The sequence below is a fragment of the Acomys russatus genome, chromosome 23, assembly GCF_903995435.1.
Source record: "Acomys russatus chromosome 23, mAcoRus1.1, whole genome shotgun sequence".
Taxonomy (NCBI): Eukaryota; Metazoa; Chordata; class Mammalia; order Rodentia; family Muridae; genus Acomys; species Acomys russatus.
Genome location: NC_067159.1, coordinates 37339904 through 37357085, shown reverse-complemented (window position 1 = coordinate 37357085; position 17182 = coordinate 37339904). Strand labels below are relative to the sequence as shown.

At 37.1% G+C, this 17182-nt stretch overlaps 1 protein-coding gene and 1 long non-coding RNA gene across 2 annotated transcripts in view; one reads left to right on the top strand and one right to left on the bottom strand.

Annotated features, from left to right (window-relative positions):
* Bank1 (B cell scaffold protein with ankyrin repeats 1) overlaps positions 1–17182 on the top strand; it is a 254947-nt gene that overhangs the window by 162762 nt on the left and 75003 nt on the right. The window lies entirely within an intron of this gene.
* The window catches only part of LOC127206697 (uncharacterized), a 196895-nt gene continuing 182955 nt past the window's right edge, over positions 3243–17182 (bottom strand). Inside the window, exons 2-3 of the long non-coding RNA XR_007832818.1 lie at positions 5110–5327; positions 3243–3484 (exon numbers count right to left, since the gene is read on the bottom strand). This is a non-coding gene — a long non-coding RNA (uncharacterized LOC127206697). The remainder of the gene's footprint in view (positions 3485–5109; positions 5328–17182) is intronic.

The following is a 17182-nucleotide window of genomic DNA, read 5'->3' as shown; positions in this document are numbered from 1 at the left end:
CTTTCTATCCACGACAGCTCATCAAGTCATATCAGGGCTGAGCATGCCCTCTTCCCCTGTGGCCTGGTAAGGCAGTCCTATTTGAGGAAAGTGATCAAAAAGCTGGCAAGAAAGCCCATGTCAGAGACAGCTCCCCTTTCTAGAGGACCCACATGAAGCCAGAGCTGCCCATCAGCTACACCTTTGTAGGAGGTGTAGGTTTAGTCCATGTAAGGTACCTGGTTGGTGCTTCAGTCTCAGCAGGCCCCTTAAGGACCTGTTTAGTTGACTCTGTTTGTCTTCTTATGACACTCTTGTCATCCCCAGGTCCTCTCCTCCCCCCAATTTTCCACAAGGCTCCCCCTGCATAGCCCATTGTTTGGCTGTGAGTTTCAGCCTCTGTTTCAAAGTGCTCCTGGATAGAGCCTCTCAGAGGATAGCTCTGCTTGACTTCTGTCTGTAAGCATAGGAGAGTATCATTAATAGTGTCTCCCATGGTCTTGGGTTGGTCTAGTCTTTGGTTGAACCTTCCCTTACTCTCTGTTACATATGCTCTATCTTTATCCATGCACATTTTGTAGGCAGGGTGAATTTTGAATAGAAATTTTTGTCGGTAGGTTGGTGTCCTGGCCCCACCCCTACCCTTCTACTAAAAGACTTGTCTAGTTAGAGGATGTCCTCTTCAGTCTCTATGGCCCATGCTACTAGGAGTCTCTGCTAGAATCCTTCATGCTGCGCCCCTCCCCCCAAGCCTACCCTGACTTAGATTTCCAGCTTGTCCTACAGATGTTCCTACCCAAGGCTTCTTTTCTCTATAGTCCTTTTGTCCTCCCACCTCCAGCTCTCCCCAGGCCTGCTCTCCACCCTCATATCTCTCTGCGTTCCCTCTCCTACTTTGTTCCCTCTCTTCAACTACTACTTCTGATTGTTCTGTTTCCCTTTGTGAGTGATATTTGAGCATCCTCCCTTGGATCCTCCTTGTTACTTACCTTCTTTGGGTCTGTGCATTGTAGTATGGTTATCCTGTACTATATGGCTAAACTCCGCTTATAAGTGAATGCATGCCGTGTGTGTCTTTCTGGGTCTGGGATACCTCACACAGGATGATATTTTCTAGTTCTATCCATTTGCCTGCAAATTTCATGATTTCTTTGTTTGTAACAGCTGAGTAGTATCCCATTGTGTAAATGTACTACAGTTTCTTCATCTATTTTTCAGCTGATTGTTTCCATATTCTGTATATGACAAATAAGGCTTCTATGAACATAGTTGAGCAGGTGTCCTTTTTGTATGGTAGAGATATTTCCAATTTTCTTAGAAAGCACTAGATTAATTTCCATCGTGGCTCTTCCAAAGGCCCCCAAGTTCAATTCCAAGCCACCACTTTGAGGCTCATGGCCACCTATAGTGATTTCTCTATTCTTTAATTGACTTGTTCCATTTCTGTTCTATTTGATTTTCTTATGGATGGGTCACTGCAGTATTTGAATCTGTTCCCTTCATGTTTACTACCTTTTCTGTCCCCACTTTGACAAACACCCTATAATATGGACTTAGAGTAGGAGAAAGAATGTGTTTTGGCTCAGGATTTTAATCTAGTTGGCTGGTACTGTAGTGGGCTTTCAGCAAAGCTGGGTGCCATAGTGAAGAATCTGTTAGGGAATAAAGCAGTTCAGATTTTGGCAGCCTGGAAATGGGGAGAAGCCATGAGAAACAGGACAAACATCTCCTTTTTCCTAATTTCCCAATGACCAGTTTGTTTCAACAGCTCACTGTCCATAGTTCTCTCAGCTCCCAATTCTGTTCAAGCTCTGAATCCATCAATGGATCAATCAATGTACTGATAAAGACAGAGCCCTCATGATCCAATCAGCTTTCCAAGCCCCACCTCTGAATACTACTTGCATTAGTGACCAACCCTCATTTTTCACTAATAAATATAAAAAGTAAATGGATAAATTTAATAACATTGAATTGCTATGATATTCGTCAATGAAATACCCCTTGGTCATGATGAATTTTTCTTTTTCTTTTTCTTTTTTATGAAAATTCACTATATTTATTATTACAAATGTGTCTTTAATACAACATATGGAGACTACCACAAACAACCACAATCATGTCTTCTTTTTTTTTTCTTATTTTTTTATTAATTTATTCTTGTTACATCTCAATGGTTATCCCATTCCTTGTATCCTCCCATTCTTCCCTCCCTCCCATTTTCCCCTTATTCCCCTCCCCTATGACTGTTCCTGAGGGGGATTACCTCCCCCTGTATATGCTCATAGGGTATCAAGTCTCTTCTTGGTAACCTGCTGTCCTCCCTCTGAGTGCCACCAGGTCTCCCCCTCCAGGGGATATGGTCAAATGTGAGGCACCAGAGTACGTGAGAAAGTCATATCCCACTCTCCACTCAACTGTGGAGAATGTTCTGTCCATTGGCTAGATCTGGGTAAGGGTTTAAAGTTTACCGCCTGTATTGTCCTTGGCTGGTGCCTTAGTTTGAGCGGGACCCCTGGGCCCAAATCTGCCTATCATAATGTTCTACTTGTAGGTTTCTAGGACCCTCTGGATCCTTCTACTTTGCTATTCTCCCATGCTTCTCTCATCTAGAGTCCCAATAGGATGTCCTCCCCTCTGTCCCAGTTTCCTGATAAGTGAAGGCTTTCGTGGGACATATTTTCTTTATCACCATTCAAATTTGAGACTTTAGTGTTTCCAGTGACATTGCTGGCATCTCTGGTCCTCATGTTGGTAAACATCGTAGTTACAAACACACAAGTCGATGCCTGGTTTGGTGGATTTAAAAACATGTTAAAGGTATTCAAGTTGCAGTTCCTATATTCTGTGCAATTAACCAAACTTCTTCTGTTTACCAAATACATATTCTCATTTATATCCTTCACGTAAAGACTTTTCTCCTTCTCATAACTTCCCTGTGGAAACATTGGGAGACCATGCAGGTCATTGCAGGAGATTCCAGACACACAAGCACCATGACCCACATCAGAGACTTACAACCTGTAACTGCATTTCTCTTACTGTATGTCATTGTCATTCTGTCATTTTTTAATCTAATTTCATGATTGAAAATCCTGGAAGAAAAAAATATTGGATTTTATGACCAGATTATATGATGTGTTTTTCTTATAATGGATTCTGACGGATGAATCATACATATTTTGACATTGATACACATGATTAAAATGTTTTGTAGTATATTGTTCTGAAATCATTGTTGGTTTTGTTAGCCATGATGTGAATAGAGTTTAGAAATATGCTCTGGCTCACTTTAGTAATACTGGAATCAAATCTGGAAATATTTGTCCTGATCTATGGCAACACATTTCTTCTGAGTACTTCATCATTAGATTTTTTTGCTTTACTCATCACTTTTTCCTCTTCTTTTCTTTCCTGGATTACTACAACAGTTCTGTTGTTAATCCTTGGCCTTCAGTGAGTCAGGTTGTTAGGTAGATAGGCTGTCTACAGGCTAAGGTTTCCCCTGTAACAAAATAAGATAGCTTCCTGAAAACATGGCTGTGCTGGGCACTTCTTGGTGTGATCTTCCCTCTTCTTTTCTGAGCTAAACTTTGAGACAGAGTTAGAACGGAAATGAGGGGAGGCATTTTGCTCCCCATCTGCTTTCTCCCTCTACCTCCAGTTCCTAGCAAGGTTTTAGCCATCTCCATGGTCCTCTCACTGTGAGGAAGTGGGAAGAGCCTGCTGCACTGGACCCAACACTGAGCACTTCTAAGATAGCCTAGTGCCCTTGGGCAGCCCTTCATATTCCTGAGTGTGTTTCTCTTCTTCTTCATTAACAAGATTCACTGTTCTGTTTCCTTGTTTCCGAAGATGACTTTCAAAAAAGGGAAAATGATGTCACATTATCATGAAACAGATCTTGGCTTTTTTTTCCACATGGGAGATAGAATTTATTTATTATTTATTTATTACTTTTTTAGCATGAATTATTCATATTGCCTCCTGATTATTATCCCCCCACTTGTACCTTCCTGTTCCCATCCTCCCTCCCTATTCCCCTCCCCTAGACCTCTGACAGGGCGTGTCCTCCTCCCCGACAAGCTGACCATAGCCTGTCAGGTCTCATCTGGATAGCCTGTATCCCCTTCCTCTGTATGCCTGCAAGATGGCACTTTGATGGAATGTTTAAACTGTTATCTACTTAATGGCTTTAATCATGATCAGTCTTCTTGTAGCAAAAAAAGGTCATAGCTCTTTGTTACCTTAAATTCTATGGTGGCATCTAGTAAGAGACCTGCCTTTCTACTCACTGCTTCTCATAACACCTAAAGAATATTTCAGCCAAATCAGAACACTTTTTTATTTGCAGTAAACAAATATGATTAATTAAAATACTGTGCTCTCCTTATCATGAATTGTGAATAATCAATGATTCTGTAAAGCACTTTTTCATTTAACAAAGGTACTAGCAGCAATATTAATAACAAAAGTACTATAAGCAATATTCATGAAATATAGATTTCCTATTATATGCTCAAAACATATTACTATTTATATTACTAATATTATAATAATATGTTATTGCTGTGTAAAAAAAAAAGGACCAATCATATTGTATTTCATTCAGCTAGCATTATTCAATGAACAATCAAGTGTGATATAAAAGCACTTTCTAACCAATGCAAAGAATTTAACTAGTTATATATATTCAACAGTTATATTTTGTGAATATTCATATGTATAGGCAAGGAATTCCATGATGATATAGAGGCGCTTTCTAAAATTTAGCCTCATTACATAATCAAAATATGGCACTGAAAATATTTCTGTTTGTAATTTATATAGGTTTTGTTTAAATGTGCTTTCATTTTATTTTCTTCCAAAATGCACTGATAAATCTGGAGGTAGAAGTGTTTTTTTATTATTACAGTATATTATCCACTTACACCACAATATGCTATTAATATTCAACCTTGACAAAAGTTAAATGGAAACTAAATAAAATATTGCCAAATCTTTTAGGAGTTACTGTGACTTTAGTATATTATTCAAAAAGCCAGATTCCAGAAGTAGACTACATAGATTTTATTCTTGTCTTTAATACTTGGTTCTTACTAGTTTAGGAAAATTGTTAAACTACTATACCTTAATTTCCTCATCTGTAGAATATTACCTTCTATCATTTGCTCAAAGCAAGTTTTCTGAAGAAGAAGGAGTTAAGATATGTGAAGTGCTGATGATGGATTCTGGAACAAGGTGGCAGCTACTCCAATTTCAGAACAGTCATCTCTGAATATTAAAGGCCTCCTCTTGATGCAGAACCATATACTCTACTTGTAGTGTGGCATAGTCATTACAGATCCCTAAAAATTAATCAAGAGTAAAATAACTTGAGTAAAGTCTTTATACCACAAAGCAATTTTTGGAAGAAAGAAAAAAGTCTCTTAATATTTAATACAAAAGGAAATTACTTAGCTTAAAGACCTTGATTTGTCACTGGCCCACTCTCCCCAAATTAGCTTACTCACTTTCAATATTATTTCAATTTATTGCCAAAAAGTAATGCAAATATCATATTGAGCAGTAATGTTCTGGCAAAGAAATAATGGAGAGAAATAGTTCTCAGAGGATTACAGAAAAGCCTGAAGTTCTTGACAAGTAAAATTCCATAATCATAATTTTTCCACTGCATTAAATCACAGTTTCACTTGTAAATGAAGTTGAATATGTAGCTACTTCAGGACATGCTGGCTACTAGGTATAAAACAACTGCCTTAGATGAGAACTTTATTCATATCATAAGGAATTAATTTTTGCCATAGTTTTACCTCTTAAAGTTGTCACATTTCCAAAGAGACATAAAAGACCCAAGGAAGCATGAAAACAAAGAAAAAACAACACCAGAGAAAAGGAACCATAGAAAGAAATGAAGAGTTCTCATACTGAGCCTTGAAAAGTAAAAGCCAAGCCGTCATCAACCTTGGGTTATATCTACGATAGATTTAAAAGAAAAAGAATATGCAACAGTCATTTGCATTTGAAAGATACCAAACCTCAGCTTTAAAACTACTTGGATGCCAGACAAAGCTTCTGACTTTGAAGTTTCTCTTCCCAGAGACAAAGAACCATTTAGCATCTTTTGGAAGACAATGTGCTAAGTAAGCGGGCCATTGCTTTCATTTACACTGAGATATCAGGTCCCCTTAGGGTTCTTCTTATAGCTTAATTCCTACTTCTAATAGGCTGTATTTTGATTTTTTTTTCGAAGATCATGAATTGAATACATTTGTCAGAGATGGCTACAGAAGCGTAAAATTGAACAGTCTTTCTGTATAGACTGGATCTGTCCAAGTGTTCAATAAATTCAGAGTATTCAAAAAAAAAAAAAAAAAAGAGGACAGAGTTAACCATTGACGTCAGTGGACTAGTCATACACCATGATGTTCCCAGGCTAGACACCAAGCACTCTTCAAGTCCAAGTATAAGGTGTATAATTATTGCCTCTACTGATACTTTCAACTAGTTAAAAACTAATCAAATTAAGACAGAATTTCAACTATATGTAAAAACAAGTTTATTTATTATCAATAATAAGCATGAAGATGAAGTTCTGTATAGAGAAATTAGTGCCATCTATGGTCTCAGACATTCAGACAGAGAGCAACTTAATATGACTGCAGGGAATTCAGTGTGATATCTCTCTGAAGAAAGATCCCTGAATATCTTTTTAAAACATATACATTTATATTATTCCACATATATATAATAAACTACCTATAGCAAGAATAACCATGACACTATCAGGAATTACATAAATGTTACATTCTTAGTGTTTTGGCTATTTGTATTTGACAGCCTTGAAGAAAACATCTTTCCTATCTTGATGTGTCTAAAAGTCTGGATTTAAATCTATTTCTATCACATCTTGTCATTATCAACTTAAAACATCTATCTAGACCTAAACCATCTTAATCCCTAAACAACTAAGCTTCATTGTAAAGGTAAGCTACCTGGTCTTCAACTCCATCAGAGACTTGAGAAGAAATAAACTTGATTATGCAAATATTCTGGAGTGCAGATTAGCAGCTTTCCAAATGAGATGACAGAGACAGTTTGCTACCTAAACAGCCACCCAAAACTCTATTATGTCGGAGCATCTTCTTCAGCCTTCTGGCCCAATATTTCTGACAGACATATTTGTAAGGCAGGAACTGTTGAGGACTTGCTTACCCTTTCTTGGTAGAGTTTTGCTGTTGACTCTGCCTGCATCCAAACTTGCCCTAATATGAGGTATTGTACCCACATAACTCATTTATAATACAAGGTTTACTTCCAATGCTTTTAAAGTGCCATCGCAGGCTGTTTAAGATAAATAAGTTATACAAGTTAATTGTTTGCAGATCAAATCATGGCCATGTCAATCACTAGTCTACTTTTATCACAAGAATATACATCTTAGGTGTGGCATATAGATATGATTCTATAGAAAGATAAGGTAGGATAGTTAGATAAGGCTTTCAAAAACCTCAGAGAAATGCAGAATATGGCATTTAAAAATGTTTTTATTATTTTAAATATTTACTGACAATGAGATAGGTTAACTCCTGGCAATACCCAGCCTACCTTAAAGAGGATGATGAGCATCAAAGAACCTCCTTATGGAGATGGCTTCAAATGTGGCAAACAAGCCACTAGGCAAAATGTCCTCGCTTCTACCCCAGAAAGGATCCTTGAATATTGTAACAGTTCTGAGATTATGTGATGGGAAAAAATGATCTGAAGTGGCAAGTGCCAGGAAGACTAAGGCTTGCAGTAGTCACTGATCTCATGAAGAACATGGCTGTATTGTACAAAATATTATCATGTATCTCCATAAACAGATTAACATACACAGGACTATGAAATTATAATTACACATAACAATAGTGGCATGATAAATATGTTCCTATCTATATCTTCTACACATGGAAAACATCCTCCAAAATGAAATTTAACATAATGATTTAAAAAATAATAACCCATATTCAGAATAGGAGAGGAGGCCCAGGGCCATGATCCTAATTACAGCATCAGTCTCTACCAATATGAGTGTTTGTATATTCCACGCACCTACTAAAGACTTCTATCATCTTTTCATATTTCAAAGGACTTGACAGAGATTGCTGAACATCAAAAAACACTACAAATATCATAACTACATGTATCAACTCATTTATTTCTACATTTGCTTATCCAACAACAAATGCTCATTCATATTCTGCCAGTCAGTGTGATAGGAGTTTTGAAATATGAAGATGACTAAATCATGCATGTTCTAGAAATTCTTGTCTTAGGAACTCATAAACACTTAATTGAAAGTGCTATAATCATGTATGTATGAAGCTAGTGTGTGTGAAGACTGCCCCAGTCGATATAGCTTAAATTGCTGTTTAGAGAGCCCTGAGACAGATGCTTCAGGCATTCGGCATACATACATTGTTGCTAGAGATTTTAGATTGAGAGAACAGAGACACATGGTTTTAATACATCAAATAGAGCCTCAGAATTATATTCCTGTAACTCCCTAAATATACCAAGTAGCCCCAGAAAACCCTGATCCTACCATTTACTTTCCTACCTTAATACAATAAATGAAATCAACAAAATTACTGGCTTCAGGGGTTAGATAAGACAGAATTCAAATTACATGGCTCTTGATGAGGCAGAGTTTCTGCATTTTTAACATGTGGCTGGTAAACTTACATCTCTCATTTTGTTTGATGATAAGATAAGGGTGAGTCTCATTTTGGCATTTTAAATGTCCAGTAGATAATTAAAACATGTTTTCACTGTCTGAACTTGAATACCTATAACCAAAGCTGCTTGATAAAATTCTAACTTTGCAATTCTGTATTTCATATTAAATATGTTTCTCATTCATGAATTCATCCACTGAGATGATTTCTCTGACATGTAGTAAGGATCTTAATTATATACATTGCAGAATCCCTAGTAAATAAACGTTAAATAGAATTATGTTCACCTACCCTGGAAAGAAAACAGAAAACAGCAAGGGACAGTAAGATGATCCATCACACAACCAGTTAAAGGCAGAAGTAGAACTACAGCCAGCTTCCTAGTGCTCAATCTAAATGTCTTTGCCCCTTAGGAAGCATGGCTATTTATCATCTCAGGCAAAATCTATCTTTAACTGTTTACTTACTCAACCTCGGTAGGAAATCACTCAAAGGAATGATCAATCTAGTTTGTTATACCAAATGCAGAATCTATTAATATCTGCTAAATCCTGTATGTGTGCATGCATGTGTGTATGCACATGCACATGCACACTTATTTTATCTTCCGAAGACCTTATAGGTAGGGTTGGGCATTAACTAAATATTTGCAAATAAGGGAAAAAAACTGAGTCACAAAAGAGGATAAATTACTTCTCAAGATCTTAATGTAAATAAGTGACAAGGTCAGGATTTAACCCAGGTGCTATGTCTTTAACCACTAAGTTACTGCCTCTCAGTCTTTATATTGTCTTACACATTCATTTCAAGAACACAGAAACGAAAAATACCACATGCTCATGAGTTTGAGGCCAGCGTGGTCTACAAAGTGAGTCTAAGACAGCCAAGGCTGCACAGAGAAACCCTGTTTTGAAAAAAAAATCTGGGAAATGTCTCTATAATATTGACTCATGTCATTCTTCTAAATAATTCTTAAAACTTTGTAAATATGGGGGCTCGAGTCAAGATTCAGCAGTTAAAATTGTTGCTCATGAATAGGACCTGTTCATTTCTCAGTACCTACTGTCTGTAACTCCAGTTCCAGAGGACCCACTGCCCTCTTCTGTCCTCCTCAGACAGCAGGCACACACATGGCCTGTGTGAATTCATACAGACAAAACACTCATACACATCAAATAAATAAATCTAAATTAAAAGAAAAACTTTGTAGGTATAATGCAACTCTTCTTGGGCCCTTCTAGACATGTGGTGACATTGCACTATCTGCTCCCTGAAGTCTGGTACAGGGAATTAGAGTTTGTTCAGCTAAGGAAATGAGTGAAATGTGAGTGGGACTCATGTGTGTTACTCTGAAAAAGAACATAAAGAGAGAGCTAGTGTATAACTCTAGACATTGTTCAAAAGGCCTGGGTGATCAGATGCAGAGAGGGAGATATTAGAGCAAAGGCCTCAGCAACTGCCAGTGAGCCTTTCCAGAATTAAGCCATTTATAACCCTCCGCTTTCTGCCAAAACTCAGCTTATCTGGATGCTTATGTCTTAATTATTAAAGATAACATGTATAGTTAATATACTTAGGCATAATCATTCAACTTTATTGAAATTAGCAAATTATACAACAGACTCCAATTTCCTGATTATTAACTTTCAGGACATATGTTTTCTTTAACTGCAAAAAGATCATTTCCTAGAGCTTGAGTTTTACTCTTCGGTGTTCGAATATGCTCAATTTTCAAGGGTGCTTCCTGGGAAATGAAGAGTCACAGCACACCTAGGACATTCCTGTTCTATTGTTGTGGATACACTTTTAATGTTTGTCTTCTCTGGTTTTTGTGTTGCTGGTATAGGGACACTAACAAAGGACTCTTCGGAGCTGTTAACAGAACTTTTTATATGTGTTCCATCTATAACGTTGCCTTCCCAATGTATTGATGTTGGCTATTGGGGCAGATCATAAGTGTGCATTCATACAGCACTTGTTCAGTGTGTTTTCCTCATTCATACAATGTATTTTGATGAAAATTTTGGAAACTCTTCCAAAGTCTACATCATAATAGTCTTCGAATCTTTCCAGTCTGGACCATTCTTGAATTTCATTTTTATAATGGTCAGACCTTTGATTACTCAGCATCACCACAGGGAATAATACTAAACATAAATTCAAAACTAAAACTGATTTAAAAGACACCAACACTTGGCTCTGAAGACGACTGCATACGGTTTCCCTAAGACAGTACCTTCCTCCGCCAAAGTCAGTAGCTCCCCAACTTTCTTCACTGCTGCCTGACTTCCGAGGCTGTTCCCTGACTTTCTTGGCTTCCCCCGCCAACTTCCTTGGCTATTCTCCAACTTCCTTGGCTGCTCCCAACTTCCTTGCATGCATATTAGGTGAAGGCAGACTGCCCTTCAGGAAAAGGCCTCCACCCTCTCACATGTGTCACCTCAGATGGTCAGCAGGATTATTGTGTCTATTGTGTGGTTGTCTGATACTTCCCCATTTCTGTGTATAAACCACATCTTCTAGAAACAGCCCTCTTTTCTTTGTTTAAAGTGTTTTGTACTATGTGGTAGGATAGGTTGAGTGTGTCAACATTTAATAAAAATACATTAAACATATCACATGGCACTCCTAATATGGAGACTTTTCTTCTACTCAAACATTCGAGTCATGTGGGCAACATTAAAAATATAGATACCTGGGCCCTAATTCCAGAGGCTTAATTAGCTTTGCCTAAGATGCTCCCTGAGAATCTATAGTTTTACACTCCCCTTAGATGATTCTCACATGTAGCCAAGGTTGCAAACCGTGCCTTACAACCGCCCATGAGACAGACTTGCTTGCACTTCATCCCCGCTTTGTAAGTATCTTAGGTCTTTAAAGACTTCATCAGTTTGCTGGGATTCTAAGTCTGCCTCTTTGGTCATATAGCTTATCACTTTGCCATAGGCATTAGCTAGTTCTTCATCAAACTCTCAAAATTACAAAGGAAAGCTCTGCTATTTAAGATTGCTCTTGAATAGTAGAGTCACAACTGACAAGGCTCATTAGCCATTGAGAGCCCATCTGCCAGCAGCCACTTAAAGTTGTCACTGGAGGCAGTAAGGGAGAGTGTATATCATACTGTGGGACAGTCATCTCAAAGGGAATCTAGGGAGAGGACAGGTTGAAGGTTTGAGAGCCATAACGGCACAAATTGGTTAGAATGTGCAAACAAGGGAGTGGATGGAGCATTCTGCAGGCTTATCTTCGGAACAAAGGAGGCCATCTGTAAAGATTTACCATTTATAGCTTTGTCATAAGGAAGAAACATCAATGAACTCATGTTAAAAGGTTTAGAAAATAGTTTTAACTCATCACGATAACCCTGATGGTTTTGATTTGGTCTGTCCATCCTTTTTTTTTTTATAAGATTTGTGAGTTCAAAGGCTCTATTCTTTCCTCACAGAATGGCTTGTATTTTGAGTAAGACTGCTTTTTACCTTATAAGGTGCAGGGATTTCTACCTTCAATCAAGTAATATTCATGTATCTCTAGTAATAAATGTGATTTATATTCTGGGTAAAGAAAACATGAGTCATACAAAACCTTAGGGGTTTTTTTTTACTGTCTTCTTTATGCTAGCAAATATCTTTACTACTTGTTTGCTCAAAAACATAAATCTTACCTTGCTATTTCTAACTATAGGATATTTATTAGGAATAGTTCTGAAGATAATCAGCATTGATGATTGTCATTTTCTTGGAGGACAGAAAAATTTTATTAGGATGATATCTTCTCCTTTAGATTAGTTTTCCTACTGGTTTACCACACATTGCAGAGAAGTTATTTAAATTGAGAGAAGTGTGCTATTAAGTAATTAATTTTAGACTTCTTTTAGAAATCTAGGAAAGGCAACTCAGGTTACATCTTCACACCAAAACTAATGAGCCTCACTTTAGTTATATATTGTAACAAAAATCTCCCCCAACTCATGATGGGCTAACAAACAGATCCTAAATTGAAAGTACAGCAAGTAAAGACACAGTTTAAAAAAACGTAGCCCACCAAATATTCTAGGAAGCATTTCACTGTCCTCATGAATGTGTGCGGCCCAAAGCTGTGGCTCACTGTCACTTGCAGAATCATAAGAGTCTCAGATAATAGATTACCAGCTTGTACGAAGACTGAAATTCAGACCTTAAAGGACTGGTTTATACCAAAGGCTGTCAATTTGAAGCATCATTATCAAGCCAAGATTCATAATCAGACCATCAATATCAGGTAGTGTCTGAAAGTGCTTAGCAACTATTTCTAACTGACTAATACAAAATGATAAACCTAGTTTTTGAGTCTACTAATATAATATTTTTAAAAGTTTTACACTCATGCAAGTGCATATACATTCATATTCTCAGGTACAAAACCATGGAGTGAAAAGTCATGGGAAGAATCTTGGTTAGGGTACCACTTCTTCCTATGTGATTCAGGACTCACAAATTCCCTGTGGTTTAGGCTCCTATAATTTCTTGCTAAAATATTTAGTCTAAAAAGTTTCTAACTTAAAAATGTTATATTAAAATACTGCCTGTGGCCTAGTTATGGCACTTCTGGGCATCTACCCAAAGAACGCCATATTTTACTACAGTGATACTTGCTCACCCATGTTTATTATTGCTTTATGCACAATAGCAATAAAATGCAATCAGCCTAGGTTTTATTAGTAGATAGAAGGACAATGACAATGTGGTGGTACATATACACTGTGGGATTTTATTCAGCTGTAAAGAAAATGGAGTTCTGTGACTTGCAGAAAAATGCGTGAAACTGAAAAGCATGATTTACTTGAGGTCACCTAGTCCCAGGAAGATGGACACTGAGTGTTCTTTCTCAGGTGAAGATCTTCACGTTGGAATCAAAAACTAGGCAACAGGCAACTAGAAAGGGGCCCATGTCAGGGAGAAAGTTATTTCAGCAGAAAATTTCCATATAATTAAGTTTCAGTAGATGACACCCTTATGCCATGACGTTAAAATTGGATATAATGGATAAATGTGGCCTAAAGTTGTCTTAGGTACTTTATCCTATTGAATGCTTAGTACTTTCTTAAAACACTGCTCCAAAATACATCCTTGCTCCAATAGAAACCATGTGGTACAGTGAAATAAGGAATGACTTAGTTCTGCCTCTATTCTGCAACCTAAATCCTTCAGAATAAAACTGCAATTATACCTCCTTCTAGCTATTTTATTAATGAAACAAAATTAAATAAAGACTATTCACACTGGGCAACATGGAAACTTACAGCAGATGACTCCTTTTTACAAAGTCTCTCTCCTTTGTTCTTTTTCTACTTAAGGAGCCATTCGTATTCTCAATTCAATCTTCAATCTTGAATAATTGAAGCAAAGTACCTTGAAAGCAAAACCACTTAGTATCCAATATACATTTGGCAGTCCGAAATGAAGAATTCAGATCTGGTACTTGGATAACTTAAGCATGACTGAGCATGAGCCAAGGTTCACAGAGGCCAGAGCAATGATCTCACACCTCTCAAATGGGCAATTAATGGTTCTGGGGCCAGTTGCAACCAGGATACAACTTGACAGGAGGCAAATAGTCTACTTTATCACTATGATGCTGGTTGACAAGGAATGTCTACAGAGACTGTATTAAACCTGAACACTGTAGAGGCAAAGAGTAGAAGACAGAGGATCTACATTTGGCATCAGATGGGGAGGCAGAAATCAGTGTTTCCTCATTAATAAGAGAAAGCCAATCAGAATTTTTCTATCTTCTTCATATAAATAATTTTATTTGAGTAATGTTTTATATATGTGTGTGTGTGTATGTGTGTGTATGTGTGTGTATGTATGTATGTATGTATGTATGTATGTATGTATGTATGTATAATAGATTGTGCTATTAAAGTACTGAAGCCTGTGAGGTTTTATTTAGTATTTTTAAGTAACAACAAATAATATTTCCTTCATTGATGTTTTATATAATATTCTCATAACTTCTGTTATGTTCTTACAAGTATTATATAAGTTAAATCTGTGCCCTCATTAAAGAAAAATTAAGCTGAATCTTAGAATACCAGAGTTTTTCTCCAAAACCATACTAATCTCATCTCAGTATTAGTGGTTCTCATTACCTAACAAAACTGGAAAACACTAGAATTAGTTTAGCTTTCGTTATCCAGATTTTAAGAGCTGAGAGTAGTGGTGGTGAAAGAATAAGCTGTTGCTATGACAAAAAAAAAAAAAAAAAAAAAAAAAAAAAAAAACCACTGTGGCCAAAAACAACTAAAGAGAAAAAAATATTTATTTGGCCTCATAGTTCTAAAGAGATAAAAGTCCATGATAGCAAAGTGGAGGCATGGTAGCTGGAGTTAGAATCTTGAGCCATTATCAGGAAGCAGAGAGAAAAACTTGAAATAGGATGAGTCTTTAAACCCTCAAGCCCCACACCCATTAATAATGCCTTCTCCAAGGCCATACTCCTTAAACATCGCAAACAGCACCACCTACTGGAGACCTAGCGTGCAAATGCCCACAATTATGGGGGACAGCTCACGCAAACCACCACAGCCATTGGTAGGTGAAAGAAAACTGTGTTCTGAAACTGTGATGTTTAGGCTTGGAAAGCAAAAAAGTATGTTGCATTCCTGTCACAAATGGAATAGTGGTATGATGTGTATGAGGTAATCCAAGGACATAATAAAACGTGTGTGTGTGTGTGTGTGTGTGCATGTGTGTGTGTGTGTATGCACATACATTAATGAAAGCAAACCTAGAAATAAACACAAAACAGTATGAGATGTCACCCAAATTCCTACATTTTCTTAAGGACATAGAGTTATTGATCATGTTACCCACATATACCAAGGATCTTTGAGCCAGAGAAGTTCACCTATTTCACATTTATCGTGCAGGTTGCATCCTCTATTGTACAATCTTACATTTCATTTCTATTTCCTATGTAAAGATGGCTATATATTTATGTATATCCTTTGAATACAGTAAAATGAACTCCTGTACAATTCTGCAGTTTTAATAATAAAATTGGATGAATCATAGGTCAGTTTCCTACTTATAATACCACTTGCCAAGCTGAGGCTTCAGAATTGACATAATCCTATCTCCCCATTTCTCACAGACATGAAGTTTTTTCAGGACACCAGGCATCCTGTGCAATGCTGTACTGTTTTAATCTAGTGGGTGCAAAACAAATTTAAGCTATGAATCACAATGGTAAAGAAGCAAAACAAAAGTGAATTAAGATTTGATTTCTGAGAGCCATTTGTAGGACACATAATCTAATAAATCATAAAGAGTAAGTGTTATTTGTTGGGCCCAAGTCTAATGCAAAGCTGGTCATCAAATCTAATCTGTGTTGGAATTTATTAAGACACCCAATCTCAGATTTATGCTGATAGGCTAATTTTGGAACCCAAATGAGGTGACTTCACATGATGACTACTCCCAGAACATAACATATTCAGGACCACTTTTGTTTCTACTGCAGACCTTGAGGGCTCCCTGAAAAGCTGCAGAGGGAAGTGTTCATGTCTGTAGAAAATTGCTGAATAGCTGAAGAGATTCAAGGAAGATGAAGGAAGTAGCTTTAAGCTACTTCAAAAATCAAGAAATAATTTCATGTGGATTCTGGATTGTTTGATGATTATTAATTAAAGTATCATGAGCCCATTGAAGGAGGAAACAAGCAACTGAAAAATTACATGTTTGAGTGAGGCAAGGTGCATGCAGGATGGAGAAAACAAGAGTCAAAAGGAAATACAAAATATATTCTGAGATGGGATTTTAGAATTTAAAATGAGGTACAGGGAAGGAAAGGGTGGGTAGAGATGGGAAAAAGGACATGGTTAACTGAGGTAATATTAGGAATTTAGTATATTGGCATTATTGATAAATTGACCCATTGCCACACTGCCATATTCAAATTAACCTCTTTTACAGAGCAATTACTTTAAATAGAGAACCATGAGATCCTCAAAAGCACACTGTCTGCTACTACCTTATTAGAGTTTTATCCATGTGTTCCAATCACACATTGTACTTAGAGCTCACAGAGCACCCCAAGCCAATAAGAATGACTGAGCTAGTGAAAAGGCACAATTTTAGACTATGTCTGTAAATGCTGCAGATCCCTCAGAATACCTTGCATTTATATAACAATGATATTTTTTCTTGTCTTACTCACATGACAAGCAACTCAACAAGCAGAATCACCATTCTTCAGCTTTGACTACAACGAGCACAAATGACTTCATAATCATTCTTTCCCCCTCCCCCCCCATCTAGGGACTTTCCATTCAGATGTCCTTAAGTAATTGAAATCTTCAGGGCACTCTGCAAATGCGGCTTTTGCCCACTGAACTCAGAGATACCTCTCCTAATCTTTACCATATTTATGTTGGAGCTTGCCGCTATTGTATTCCTCACAGAAACATCAGCATTTGCCAACACTCTGTAGAAAGAAGT